A 12381-nucleotide genomic window follows, 5' to 3' on the forward strand; every position below is an offset into this window, starting at 1 on the left:
GCCGTCAATGCCATTACAACAGCCGGACCTCCGGCGAATCCTCGATTCGAAGCGGCGGCCGAAATCGAATCGGTGGCTGCGGGGGACGACAGACACTACTCCGGCGAGGCAGGCGGCGGGGGACAGGCAGGCGGAGTTGCGGCGGGGTCGAAGGTGGGCGGGTGGGCAACGACGGCGACGATTTTGGGCCTGTGACAAAGTTGGGCAGCCGTCGGGCGGGCAGGGGTCGGGCAAGCGAAAGCAAACTGAAGGCAGTTGGGCATTTGGCGATGCAAATTTGCATATTCAGGTGTTGTCTACCTCCCCGGGAGGTGGAGATGTAACTTTTTTTACATCTACATTATTTATTGAAGATGCTCTAACAGAGACTCATGTACAAAGAAGGTACAACAGTCAATGGCACCTATGTATTTCTAGGACGCAGCTTCAGTGACTTTATGAAGCCAAGTCTCGGTGTAACTTAGCCCTCATTACCAGCCGTCCGTTAAAGATCCAACGTTCCAGATTGACCTATTTTCCATACTGAAAATTTTAAAGTGTTCGGGAAAAATGAAAAAAATCCAATAAATCATAAATGTTTCGTTTTATATTCTGGGAAAGTTTCAACCCCATTTGGATGGATGATTTGTGATTAAGTAGCTTTTTGAGCTCAAATAAAAAAATGTGTATTCGCAAGCTATATATCCAAATGGATTGAAATTTTCACAGAATACTAAACAGAACATTGACTATTTATTGGAATTTTTTCAATTTTTTCTGAACACTTTAAGAATTCATTCGAATATGAATCAATCCGGTCTGTCGGATTTTGAATGGACGGCTGATAATGGAGGCTAAGTTACGGTGAGATTTAGCTTCATGAAGTCACTGAAGCTGCGTCCGTATTTCTATGCAGTGGCACGCGTATATTACCAGAAAACCACTCTGCACACATCACAACCTTCGCACGGCTGGACGAGAATACGGGTAGTTCGTCCTCCAAAAAACCCCACTCTATTGTGAAATTCAAACTATCTGGGTGTGCGACACAAAGATTTCAGCGAAAATGCTAGACTCATGGACTCTTACAGACTAATACGGGCTCTTTCCTCCTAATTAAACTTGCCCGCCTGATTTTCAGCTGGGATGGGGCCCTTCATCCTGATTTGCAACCAATTAAAAAACTCCACCTCAGCCTCTCCGTGAACCCGGGTAAACTGATGCCGTGTGTGTAGCATTGCCGAGATTTCAGAGTTAACCCCTCCATCCCACAATAGAAAGATCGTTGTCCGTATAACAGCATAGACGCGGAAATCTCAACGCACGGACGTCTCAACGCATCCGAGGAACCCCTCCAAGCTCACCGCCGATGACCCGCGCGGCCCCTCCCAAGCGGCCGCCATCGCGCGCGCGATCACCCCCGCATTCCTTCTCATCTCGCCGCCCTTCTCCGTCTCCCCCATCACCGTCCCCACGGCGTCGGTCACGGCCCCCATCGCCACCACCGAGCTCTCCATGTTCCCGCGCGCCACCTCCACGCAGACGCCCCACTCCACCACCAGCATCGCGTTGAAGAACTGCTCGGCCCCCAGCGGCCACCCGATCACCGGCACGCCGTGGCACAGGCTCTCGAGGATGGAGTTCCACCCGCAGTGGCTCATGAACGCGCCGGTGGACGGGTGCGCCAGGATCAGCACCTGCGGCGCCCAGCCGCGCACCAGCAGTCCCCTGTTGGCCACGGCCGTTCGCTCCTCGAAGCCGGCCGGGAGCCACTCCGGCTTGAATCCGTCCTTCGCGTCGAGCCCCAGCGGTGGCCGGAGGGCCCAGAGGAACGGCCGCCCGCTGGCCTCCAGACCCCGTGCCAGCTCTATCATCTGATCGGCGTTGATGCTGTTCTGCGAGCCGAAGGATATGTACAGGACCGAGCACGGCGGGTGCACGTCCAGCCACCGGATGATGCTGGCATCGTCCTGCGAGGCCGACGGAGTCGTTGGCGCCGCGAGAATTGGCCCGATCGCCCATGGTCGGACGCCGAAGGTTCTCCTGAGCATGTCTAGCCCGGAGGACTCGAGCTCTTGTACGGTGTTGACAAGGACCGCATCGGTCTTGCGGCAAAGCGAGATGACCCGCCGAAAGAAGGCCGTCCAGGGATCGGACCCGGTCGCCGCGAGTATGTACCGCGGGATCTGCGTGCGGTGGAGAACGACGGTGGGGAAATCGGGCAGAGGCAACTCGTCGCCGGCGGCGAGCGTGTGCGGCAGGTGCTCCCACACGGAGAAGAAGACGGCGAAGCCGAAGGCGCCGCCGGTGAGGAAGACCGCGTGGAACGCGCGGTGCGCGCGCGTGACGTCCGCCGTCCAGCCGAAGAAGGCGTCGGCGACGATGCAGACCGGGGACCGTATGCCGGAGACGAACCCTTCGAAGGCGGGGCGGAGGGACTCGGACGCCTGGAAGAAGGTGATGAACTGGTGGACGTGGAGGTCGGCGAGGGAGTCGGCGCCGGGCGGCAGGCCGTGGTCCGCGGGCGCGAACGGCAGCGCGTGGAGGCGGATAGGAGGGTTGGTGGGCGGGAGGGAGATGGAATCGAGGATGCGCGCGGTGGAGACCAGGGTGACGGTGATGCCCGGGCGCAGCTCGTGGAGGAGGCCGGCGAGGCGGAGGAAGGCGGGGATGTGGCCGCGCGCGAGGAAGGGGAAGAGGACGACGTGCGGGTGTTGCCTCCCTGCTTCCTCTGCTGCCATGGTAGTGGTCTGGCGGGGGTGGCTTGTTCGGTGGAGTAGAGTGACCCTGGACGACTAGACCTTGTGAAGCACATTCCTAAGGGCAAGTCCAACCCTGTTTGGGTCGAATTTGGACAGAAACAGCCCCGAATGGACAGAAACAGCAGCCCAACGCGTCCACGCAACGAACGCCCGTCCGTTTTTTCATCTGCCCGTGACCAGGCCCAAATTCGGGCCAAGTACGCGTTGGCGCGGACATGGCTTCGACGCGTGCGACGCCCACCCTTATCTTCTCTGGTCCGCCCGTCGGTGGCACATCCACCTCATTTCACCCCTCTTCCAAAACCCTCCCGCCCTCCTGCCATGGTCGACGTGCCAAACCTCACTATCGCTATTGTCCCCGCCACCACGGTCGATGGTGTGGCCGTCCGGGCCCGCCCCGTGCACAAGAAGCAACCTAAGAAGCAGACGCCGGAGCAGCGGGCCATACAGTCAGCGAAGAGGGCTGGCCAGATGAAGGTTGGCAAGTGTACCGGCATGAACTACGGCCTTTGGCCCTAATTTAGGTTTAATTTGCTTGCCAAAAATTCAGCCACACGGACGAAATGCGTCGGCCCATTGGGTGCACCAACCAGGTTTGGGCGGACTCAGCTGGACAAGGCGCCTTCAGCTAACCCAAAAGGATGAAAAGCGGACAGAACCGTGTCTTTCTGAAGTTGCCCTAAGTTTAGAAAGTTCAGATAAAAGATGCACCGAGGAAGGTCAGAAAAAACTCAGCTAGAAAGTTTAGACAAAAATTGCACCGAGGAAGGTCAGATAAAACCCAGCTGAGAGTGTCACAAGTTCAGAAAGACCATGTTGTTCCAGCAAAAGCAAATTCATATTCCAACAGTGAGAAATCTCAATACTAAACCCAAATCTAAGCAAGAGGCACAGCACCACGTCCAGGGAGGAACCCTGACCTTAACTACTCAGGGTTACTGTCTGGACTCGAGGGTACCTTCTTCATCAGAGAGGCTAACAATTGACACTATCCCACTGTTATCAGTCAGTATTATTTATCCCACTAGAAAACAATTGACAGAAAGAATGAGTGCATGCTCCCAAACCCCCACCATAAGCAACAGGGGAAAGGGAGCAACTGGTATTGATTGCTTTCCACTAACTGAACTTATATATATAAATACATCATGAGCTATCCTTCTTCGAAGAACGATCAGAAGCAGGTGACGACGCAGAGCTTGCCCGGGCCCTATCTTTCGACTCGCTTAACATAACTACAACATGCCGCATCGGCGGTCTCTCGTACGGCGACAGGTTACTACATAGCAGAGCAATTTTCAAGACCTCGATCATATGATCGACGACGGCTTTATCTTCCATATCGAGATTACTGTCGAATATCCCTGGACCCAGAGAATTGTCCCTGATGTAATTTTTGGCCCATGTTACCAGATCACCTCCCAACTCTATTGGTTGCACAGGCGCGCGGCCGGTTAGCAGCTCCAACAGCACGACGCCATAGCTGTATATGTCAGATTTCTCGGTCACCTTCATGGTGTACGCATACTCTGATCAAATGAAAAGAACTGGATCAGTACTTTGTTGACCATTCATCGCTTAACTAAAGATTCAAGTAAAAAAAGCATATAGGGCAAGATAGTAGTGACATACAAATGGAATTTGCTTTGTAGGATGTGGAGAAAACTTAAGACTCACCTGGTGCAATATAGCCATATGAACCAGCAATTGCAGACATGGACTTTGAGACTGGCATGTCAATCACCTTAGCCAACCCAAAGTCACCAACATGAGCTTCAAAGTTGTCATCAAGTAAAATGTTATTTGACTTGATATCACGGTGGATGATCCGAGGCTTGCAACCATGATGCAAGTATGAAAGCCCTTCAGCTGCCCCAAGGGCTATCGTGAAGCGTGTCTCCCAATCGAGTGAAGAAGAAGATTCTCCGTGAAGTAGCTCTCCAAGGCTGCCTCTTGGCATGTACTCATACAACAAAAGGTTTGCACCCTGGTGATAGATGAAACCGTACAGCTTCACAATGTTACGATGTCTTATCTTTCCAAGAGTCATGATCTCTGCACGGAAGCTGTTATCTGTGTTGCTTCCTTCCCTGTTAGAAGCCAACTTCTTTACCGCAATTATCTGCCCAGGCTTCAGGACGGCTTTGTACACAGTTCCACAAGCACCCCGTCCAATGACACAACTATCATCAAAATTATTTGTAGCAGAGACCAGTTCCTGAAATGTATACGCATCCTTCGCAGAAACAGGAATGTTAGACCCAGCAGATAGAATTTGCTTGTCTTGCAAAGGGGCTACTGTTTCTAATGGTTTCCTCATATGGTGCAAAAGTATGGCAATAAGAATAAGTGATACTCCTCCAATAACGGCAGCAATAATTGCTATGATCTTGCCCATAGGGCGACTGACCGAGTCGGATGCCTGGGAAGAGGAGGGTGACTCAGATCCACACTTGCCAAGTTGTCCACCACAGAGTCCTCTGTTTCCAATAAAGCTGGTCACAACCATGTTGTCAAAAAGCGGAACAGGGGGGAGAGTACCGGTGAGATTATTGTACGAGACATTGAGCTGAAGCAAGCTTGACAGGTTTACAAATGTATCTGGGATTTCACCTGTAAGGTTGTTATTATTGAGAAACAAACTTTCCAATAATGCAAGACTCCCAAGCTCTGATGGTATATTCCCGGAGAGATTATTATAGCTCAAATTCATGGCAATCTGCAAGCTTGAGAGCAGGCCCAGCTCCTTTGGTATTCCACCGGAGAATTGATTGCCACCAATCTGCAGTGCTGTCAAATGTGAAAGTTTACCGAGAATAGGTGGCATCTGCCCAGATAACCTATTATCAGCGAACGAGAGAAGCTCCAACTGAGGCAGTCTACCAACTTCATTTGGCAATGAACCTTCAAAGCTATTCTGGCTGAGATCAAGACGTTGCAACGTTGTACAATTGAAGATCTCCAATGGTATGCTTCCTCCTAGCCTGTTAGACGAGATATTGAAGACAACAAGCTTTGACAATTTCCCAATTTCTCGGGGCAACTCAGATGTGAAATAATTATTTGCAAGGTTAAGCCTCTGCAGAGCATTGCAATTCCCAATCTGAGGAGGAATAGGGCCATTGAACTTGTTTCGAGCGAGCTCAATTGTTGTCAAATTCACCAGATTGCAGAGATCAGTGGAGAAGCTTCCTGTCAGACTGTTGTCACTGAGACGAAGCTGCACCAAGGATTTACAGCTGGTGATTCTGTGAGGTATGTTTCCAGTCAGCTTGTTAGACCCCAGATTCAACAAGATAAGGTTTGACTGCCTACAAAGATCTCTAGGTATCTGCCCTGTAATGTTGTTATTTGAGAAATCCACCACCCACAGTCGACTGTAAATGCCAAACCTTGGAGGTATGTCCCCTGATAGCATATTGTTGAAGAGTTGCAGCTGGATTAGCTTGGTCATGTACTGAAATCCTGCTGGAATTGGGCCAGTGAGTGAATTGATCGAAAGATCAAGCTTGCTCAAGTTCCTCAATCCACACAACTCACTAGGAATAAAGCCAGTAAGCTGATTCTGGAAGAGGTAGAGTAGATACAACCCTGGTATGTTGCCTAATTCCTTTGGTATCCCTCCCGTTAAGAAATTCTCTGAAAAATCAACCTCTTCTGCAAAAGAAAGCTTCCCAATTTCAGATGGAATGGTACCATTTATGGAATTCCTGTAAAGATATAGCTTCTCAAGGTAAGTAATGTTCCCAATTATTGCCGGTATAGGACCAACCAGATCATTATCATAAAGGGCAATTGTCCTGAGATTTGTACAATTCCCGATCTCTGGAGGAAGGGGGCCAGAAAGCTGATTTCCCCACAGGATTAGGTCTGTCATGAGACCCAACCTCCCAATCTCTTTTGGCAAAGGGCCTTCTAACTTGTTCTGCGCAAGACCAAACACGGTCAGGTTACGGCATTCGCCTATCTCGGCAGGAATGCTGCCAGATATAAGATTCTGTCCCAGCCGGATAGTCTTGAGGTGCTTGAGCTTGCCGACAGAATGCGGTATAGAACCGGAGAGATTGTTGCTGTACCCCACCAAGTCTTGAAGTGATGACATGTTACCAATCTCATCAGGTATTGGACCATGGAGCCTGTTATTGCACAGATTGCATCCGGTCAGCATGGCCAGCTTCCCGAGCTCAGGCGGGATTGTACCGTCAAAATTATTGTTATTCAAGTTGAGCAACAACAGTTTTGAGCAATTCCCAATCTCCGGAGGGATGGCACCAGAGAACTCATTGAAGGAGAGATCGAGGCTAGTCAGTTCAGTAAGACCGCCAATGCCCGGGCCGACGGTGCCCGACAGGTTCATGTTGCTGACGTTGAGAGACACCACTGCTAGCCTGGAGGACGACGAGGAGGAGGAGCAGTTCACACCACTCCACGCGCACGGCGATAGATCCTTGGGGTTCCAGTTGTCAAGGTGGTGGTAAGTGTCAATCATCTGGCTCTTGAGCGCCAGGAGAAGCCAGCCCTCATGGTTCAGGCCCTGGCAGCCAGAGGCCAGCAGAAAGACCAGCACCACGCCGAGTTGCAAACCCCAGGACGTGGATGCCGTCCCAGGGTCCATGCTATCTTCACTTCGCGAATCAACCAATGCTCAGAGCCGAACAAGAAGCATAACAACTGCTGTAGCCTTGTGCATCTCCGTGGCTTTCAGACTTCCTGAAACAGAATGCAAGCAGAGAATTGTGAGAACATGCCGCAAGAGAAATGCTTCTAATCAGGAAAGATTCTAACAGCACAACCATCTGTCTATCTGCAGGAAACTAGCGGTACTCTATTTTGCTTCGCCTTCATTTTCAGAGAAATGGACAGTACGACAATCCAAGATAGGAATGAAAGCTATGGTAGTACCAAGAATCGAATTCAGGAGCAAACTGAGCAGCTCCAAATCAAGAATCTAGCACCGGGAAGAATCGCTGAAAAGCGACAAGAATCGAATCACCCGCCTGAAAATAATGCTTACTCGGTAGTAGGACCAATCAAGGAAACCCGAAACAGGAGTAGCCGGCTACCAATCGCACCATATATTTGCAGAAAAAGATCTTTGAAAGCACCCAATAAGAACCCTGGAGGGACCGCGACCCCCTGAAATCGCGGGAGCCCCCGGCCCATCGGAAGGAGGGACCCAGGAACAGCACCGCCGCGCACCACCACTGCCGAAACAGATCTGCGAGCAAAAGGAGCGGGGCTTTCACTCCGCCCAGAGCGAGCGAGCGAGCTGCGCGCAGTAACTAACGCCACCCCCACCACCCGCAACCACAAACCAGCACAGGAAATAAACAGCACGGAGCACCGGTGGGCTAATAATGCGGACGCATGCACGCAACAAGAGCGAGGGAGGAGGCCCAACTCACCGCGTCTTCCGCCGCGCTTCTGCCACGCGCAGTCCCGCCGCCGCAGCCGCCGGGGGCTGCGGTCTAGCGCCGACTCACTGCCGCCGCCGGGCGAAGAGTGGTGAATGGGCGATGGAGAGACGGATGCGCCGCCGCGGAGTGGAGAGAGAGGGGAGAGGAGGCGGTGTGATGACGGCAAGAGAGCTAGCTAGCTAGGAGAGGAGGAGGGGGAGGAGAGGTGATGGAGGTGGTGGTAGGGGAGGAGGGAGGGGGGGTGGAGAAGAAATTGGTTCGGGCCGGGGACGGGAGGAAATGGCAGGCAAGCACGCTCGCGAAGCGTAGCAATCGCGGGCGGTCCCTCTCCTTCCCTCGATCTAGCCTCGGCCCCTTTGCTTTCCCTTGCCCCTTCTCTTTGCTTGCTTTGGCTGGAGCTTGCTTTTCGTCCTAATCCGTCCGGGCCCACCCGGCACTTTTAGGCTGGGCTCTCGCGGAGTAGTCTTTAATTTCTCTTGTTTGCTTCTGGCCTTTAATTTGGGTGCTGAGGTTTGGAGTTAAGTGCTAGGGTAGGAGTACTACTAGTACGTATGTGTACTGATAAGTAGGGTAGGCAGGTGCCCTGCTGGTTGGTTTGGGAGAGCAGTGCAACACTGGTTATCTGTCACTCCAGAAAAAGGAAATACGTACTAGTGATACTACTAATCATGCTGGTTCGGTTGTGACAAATTAGCGCTAATCATACGTCTTCCATGCGTGTCTCTACGGATTAGCATGGGAGCTGATTGGTTTTTTGTCCTGTCATGGGTGATGGCCTGATGGGTGGATGGCTCACGGCTCACGGGTGAGCTCAGCCGCTGCGTTGGAGCACGGGTTGCTGGCCGGCCCTGTACATGTCGAGACACGGAGAAAGGCAGATGCGCACGCTTGCCACCACCACCACGAAAGCATCGCGTGTGCGTGTGATCAGATGCCCTGAGTTGGTTCGTTCGTCCGTTCGCCCTGCCCAACACAACACCGTGCATTTTTCTTCCCGGTCATACTACCACTAGCCACTAGGTTGGTTTCACCGTGGCTGGAGAGGAGTACCAGCGGTCGTCGTACCTGGCCTGGCCTGGCCTTGGGGTGCGCGAGCCAGAGAGAGGAGGATCGCGCAAAAAGGATGTGCTCCTTTACGTGCGTGCGAGTGCGTGCAATGCAGATGCAGCTATCTAGGTAGGGAACCGCTACGTGGAGTTGCACGGGTGGACCGGGGTGCCTTCTAGTTTACTCACCCTGCTCTCATCTTTTTCTTTTCTTTTCTTTATCTGGACGGCTGGACCTGGATGGATCGATCAGTGCCAGTGCGACGTCGGGGGACTGAGGCAGGCAGAAACCGCCCCCGACAGATGTTTGGGTCGGCGTTTCACGTGCACGCCCAGCTGCGCCGTGCGTCGACTCGAGGCACTGTTGGCAGCCCAGAGAGAAGCTTCCCCTTGCCCGGGTTTTCCGGCGAAAGGCGACCATTTCCACGAAGCGATCGAGCGACGATGAGCCAGAGCCTTTGTACGCTGAAATTCCTTCTTTTTTGCACAGTCAAATTCACACATGACGCCTCCATCTTATTATCTGCTTTTTTTTCTGTAAGCATTACGGTACTGATCGTATTTGTAGTACATGAGCATTGTATATGCACCAGGTCAACAAAAATCGCCTTCTCCAAAATAAAAATAAAAATCGTCTGTCCCAATACAATTTTCTTTGAGGAATAAGATGCTTGTTCTGTCAGCATCTTTGACACACCTTTTTTTTTTTGAACTATCTTTGACACACCATTCGCTGGAAGCCGGCTCTGCAACCCTATAGTATTCAGTTCAGTAAACATGTCTATCCTTTGAAAGAACGGATCAAATCATGGGATAACTTGAGCACTCTGACTTCGCTTTATTCTGGGGAAGAAAGTCTCCGGGAAGACCAGAGCATCGGTTCCAGATCAATTAAATATGTCCATAGGTTTCATACACACGTTTCAGTAAACATTTCTTTCTGGCCGGTATCATGACTTTGTAATGCGAGGACTCAACAGTATAATTATAAAGGCCGATCAAGACAAGCATCCGATCGCCGCGTTCAAATTCGCCTCTTCGGGGGAACGGTGAGCAGCACAGGCAAGAGAAGATGAATGGAGAAGGACGGACCACAGCTCAACTGTGAGCGAAGTGGCCAGACGGTACTGACGGTGCTACTTGCAAGTTACAATGGGAACAGGGACAGTATTGACGCGGAGAACATGGTAGAATAGTGTTTTTTCTCTTCTTCTTTGGTACATCCTTCGTCTTATAATATAAGAGCGTTTTTAACACTAATGTAGTAAAAAAATGCTTTTATATTATCAGACGGAAGGAGTAGTATAATATGAGGCCAACTTCAGCGCGCGACCCCATCCCATCTGGGTGCGTCCGTTTGGGATAGAGCGGACGAATAGCACGGATGTCCGGATTTCATTCGTTTTCGACTCATTTCCGGCCCAAACTTGCGCCGAGTTTGGGACGAAACGGACATCGCGCGGACGGGCTGGATGCACGCCCCTGTCCTTCCCGTGGCCCGCCTATCAGGACACTAGCACTCCATTCGCCTCCAACGCCTCCACCCGCGCTTTGCCCACAAAGGTATTGACAGTGAAGATGAATTTTTCTTCCACCACTTCATTTATTCATCGGACGATTCGTCCTCGGATGACGAAGATCTTGTGGTGGCTACCCTCGTCGTTCACGACCACATTGAACGACAACTTCCTCGGTACAGGGGATCAGTCCCTGGCCGTGCTCCCAACCTGAACCACAACAGAGAGAGAGAGAGGCCACGCCCTGCTCTATGCCGATTACTTTGCGAACACCCCGCTCTTCAAGCCGGATAAATTTCGTCGCTGTTTTTGTATGGCAAGGCATCTGTTCAATCGTATCCGAGAGGGAGTGGTTGCTCATGACCCATACTTCGAGTGCAAGACGGATGCCCTTGGCAAGCTTGGATTCTCCTCTTACCAGAAATGCACCGCAGCAATCCGCATGCTTGCATATGGAATTCCAGACGATCTGATGGATGAGTATGTGCGTGTGAGTGGGTCGACAGTCTGATGTCACTGCACAACTTATGCAAGGCCGTGGTGGCAGTGTTTAGCCATGAGTACTTCAGGCAGCCAAATGCCGCTGATACAGAAAGGTTGTTGGCGACCAACGCAACTAGAGGCTTTCCAGACATGCTTGACAACATATATTGTACGCACTGGGAGTGAAAGAACTATCCATTTGCTTGGCATGTTAAAGCGTGCACTGTCATATTAAAAACGGCAACTTCACAAGAACTTTGGATATGCCATTCTTTCTTCGGCATGGCAGGTTGTCACAATGATATCAACGTGCTACAACGTTCTCCAGTCTTCGCGAGGCTTGCAGAAGGCCACTCCCCACCTGTCAACTTTGAGATCAACGACCACCAGTACAACAAGGGATACTACCTAGCTGATGGTATATATCCTCGGTGGTCAACTTTTATGAAGACAATCTTGTTGGAGATATAACTATTAGGTATGACCCGCCCAGGAGGGGCCGGGTTATACCTATGAGTACTTTGAAGCCCAAGACCAAGCTTGAAGATGGCGGTTCAGTTAAGGGCCCAAAGCCCAGAGGCGACTTAAGGCTTATAGAGATAAACCGCCATATGTATATTACTTGTATTATAAGGAAAGAATAATTGAGAGACCGAGCCGGACATTGTTTATGAGCCGGTCGGGACTCTGTAAGCCGCTGGGCGTCGACCTCTGTATATATAAAGGGACAACCCGACGGCGGTTTAGGGCAAGTAACATCAAATCGAGAGCTAGGTCAAGCGATTCATTCCCTGGTTATCGAGACATAAGCAATCCCACTCAAAACTGGATCGTAGGCTTTTACCTTCACCGTAAGGGGCCAAACCAGTATAAACCTCGTGTCCTTTGTCCCGATTAACCCCTTTAAGCTTCCCAGTTGCGATGGCTCCGCGACTAAGTCCTTTCACGAGGACATCTGACGTGACAATTCCACGACAGTTGGCGCCCACCGTGAGGCTAGCGCATGGTGGATTTGAGTTCTTGAAGGGCAGCTTTGAAGGGCTCAAGGGATATGTTGTGGGCCGGATGACCAAGAGTCGTCGCGGCAAGCTCTACATCGACGACGCAGGCTGGGGCTCTGACGCCGGCTCAATTGAGTACGGGTACCGGGTCCCCTTCGGCGGAATTCATGTCTTCA

The 12381-nt window shown here is 51.6% G+C and overlaps 1 pseudogene; it reads right to left on the reverse strand.

Annotated features, from left to right (window-relative positions):
- Positions 1-1034: 1034 nt before the first annotated feature.
- LOC123039291 (probable leucine-rich repeat receptor-like protein kinase At5g63930) lies at positions 1035-8524 on the reverse strand (annotated as a pseudogene).
- Positions 8525-12381: the final 3857 nt, after the last annotated feature.

This window comes from Triticum aestivum, chromosome 2B, assembly GCF_018294505.1.
Source record: "Triticum aestivum cultivar Chinese Spring chromosome 2B, IWGSC CS RefSeq v2.1, whole genome shotgun sequence".
In the NCBI taxonomy this organism is placed as follows: Eukaryota; Viridiplantae; Streptophyta; class Magnoliopsida; order Poales; family Poaceae; genus Triticum; species Triticum aestivum.